This window comes from Temnothorax longispinosus, chromosome 1 (assembly GCF_030848805.1).
Source record: "Temnothorax longispinosus isolate EJ_2023e chromosome 1, Tlon_JGU_v1, whole genome shotgun sequence".
Classification (NCBI taxonomy): Eukaryota; Metazoa; Arthropoda; class Insecta; order Hymenoptera; family Formicidae; genus Temnothorax; species Temnothorax longispinosus.
In genome coordinates, this window is record NC_092358.1 from 26280239 (window position 1) to 26283336 (window position 3098).

Genomic DNA, 3098 nt, shown 5'->3' on the forward strand with positions numbered 1-3098 from the left:
TTCAAATTATAGTAATTCCAAATTAATTAATATTTCAACAAATAATTGTTACCAAAAAAATATATTTCTATCGACAAATTAAATAATTGTTACACGTTTAAAATAATTATATAAATAATTCGTTTAGCAAGTAAAATTAATAAAAATATATAATCATTTACTCACCCCACAGTTGCTCCGTCGACGCCTGATGCCTCCCCGGGCCTCCTCCTCCTCTCGTGTTTTCCTTCCGTTTCTCCTTCACGGCATTCACTCGCGTTAATTATGATCGTGCGCGCGCTAATCGCTAGAATACGATAAACGCGCGGTACTTTGTACGGCACTCCCGACGTTAATCGTATACACGATGCGCATTTTCCCACATCGTGACAGACAAATAGTCGCGAGAAAACGTAATCGCAGAAGCTACAAACTACTCGCAACAGCTCGCACATTAGTGCGATGATTGAAGATCTCACACACACGCGGATGGTTTTAACAAATTATTTCTTGAATTGCTGGAAAATTTAAAGCGCGACACGAGATACACTCGAATCCAAGCGTCACCAAAGATCCATAACGCCTCGTCAAATTCTGTAACAAAACGAAAGATTACAATTTCTCTGACGCTTCGAGTGCCGCTACGAGCGAATAAATCACGCGAAATATCCGCGCTAAATAACCATCGGCTTGATAACGTTTACGAGAGTCGAGGGAATTAATCAAATATCCAGGCTAATAATCATTAAGTATTCGCAGCGAACGATTGCGTTTTGCGTCTCTTAGTACCTGCCGCTATCGTGTTTCGAGAGATAATAACATAGAACGGCTCGCGCGCCGCTGCGTGCTGCCTGCCTGCTCGGCGCGCGAATGACAACAAGGTGACCGCGTGTATATAACAGCGTGCCGTACGCCGCAAAAACGAACAGCCGAGCACCGTATATCTGTTTAATTCGTTGCCGTCACGAAATATTTAACACGCACAATAAAATAAATTCACGCTGAATATCCGGTTCCTTGCATCTCGATTTAATTATTAACGTACGATCGATATTTCGGCTTTCCGCTGCTAGATTGCGATGCTAAATTCCGAATTATCTCGCGTCGCGTTTACATTTTTCACCGATTTTAAATATAATTTATCCACCATCCTCGATTTCAAAACGCAAAGTAATATACGAGTCGCTGGATCGAATGATATGAGTGATAATAAACTTATCGTAGCGGTAAGTTTAATGTAAAAACCTGGTTTGAAGTATGAAATTACATGTTACCTTAATTAAAATATTTTACGTAAATTAATTAATTATTACTTTTACCAAATTTATATATCCCGAAAAAAATCAAGTAGCTATTTTATTAAATTAAGAATTTTTCTTGTTACTTTTTAATAAACAGAGAGAATTAAATCAAATCTTTATAAAAAAATATAACAATTTATTTATTAAAATAACATAACTTTTTTATTTCTTTGAGATGTAAAAATTTGTAACAAGATAATAATAATAATTTACATAATTTCCATTTTCTAATTTCAAAACAAAAGTAAACTTAATTTTTACATTTAAATTTAACATTACATTTAATAATTCTTTTTAAATGGAATAATCGATCAATTATTCAAATTTTCATTAAAAAAGAATATTAAAAATTCAGGAATAATTGCGACTTTGTTATTTCCCTATTAGAATTTTCGATTTTATTTACTCATTAGAATATGTTATTAAAATATTAGGCAATAATTGTGGAATACCTTGTATATATACGTTCTCCGACAATCAGAAGAGCCAAGAATAAATTTCACAAGTAATCAATCTTTTATAAATCTAGTTGAAAAGAATATATTCATTTGGAAGCATCGCATCGTAAAGATATATTTGAAATATTACAAAGTGAAGGATAAACGTCTTTTTCTTTTTGTTTTCGCGATGCACTTAATTATTTGTAATCAAGCCAAATATCTGTCTTTCTGAAATCGTATGGAAGAAGAAGCGGGGCTAAGATCGCAATACGATGTAATCCGTGTAATTAATGACGTCTGAAAGAATCGCTTGGGGAATGGATACTTATGGAAAGGCAAACACGATCAGGGGCAATAAAAACTGCTGCTAGTCTATCTACTCAGATACGCTGATTTTAGGGAACACCGACGAAGTCCATTAACATGCAATAATGCGGACGTAAGCTGTTACTGACAAATGAGTTCCTGATAATTACATTGCGAAGGTTTTACGACCGATTGAAACTTCGACGAGCACAGAGCAACAACTCCGATAGCGAATAACGAGTGCCGCGCTAATAAATTTCGAGTTGGCGGGGAGAAATCGCGATGGTAATTAATATATGACGCGCCGATTCTGACGTGCTTATTTTACGATCGGATCGGTAGCAGTCGAGCGTATTAGCGACTGCATCTTCATCATTTCATTTCATGAAAAACGGTAAAAAGTAGGATAAAAGTTCTCAAGGGGATAATTAATATACAAGAGGATCGATAAATGCGCGATGTAAATGTGCGAGCACGCACGCGAGGGATATAAATACGATTCAGTATACGAATGCTGAAACGGACAAAAAATTGATATCAATATGGCAAGGAATAATGATATAGGTATCATTCGCGGTAGGTATATCTCCCGTTTAATAAACGGAGAGATAGAGAGAGAAACAGAGAAAGCTTTTACTTCCTGCTGCGAGAAGAGGAACATATTCGTAATTAATATATTCCTCTGAATTATTCTTAGATCATGCCTCGCTCGATGCTGCGCGTATATTATAGTATTAGATTTTTAATACGGTCACTTAATCGTAAGAAAATATTTATCCACGCGTAAATTACCCCTCGTTCGACGTGCATGACTCCGTCGTTCGGGACTCACGCGGACTCCGAATAAACGAGAGTCGGTCAATTCTATTTCTAGGCGCCGCGACACCGACGCGATGGTCCTCGAGATCGCGCGTCTCTCGTGGTTACATCACGCGCGCAATATAACGAACCGAATCGAAGATCGGAGAGAGGAGGATACGTCGCGGCGAGCCGCGCTCACGTACGTTATGGACGCATTGGCAGATGCAAATAACGGCGATGACGATTGGCGTCCCGGCGACCCGGCGACCCC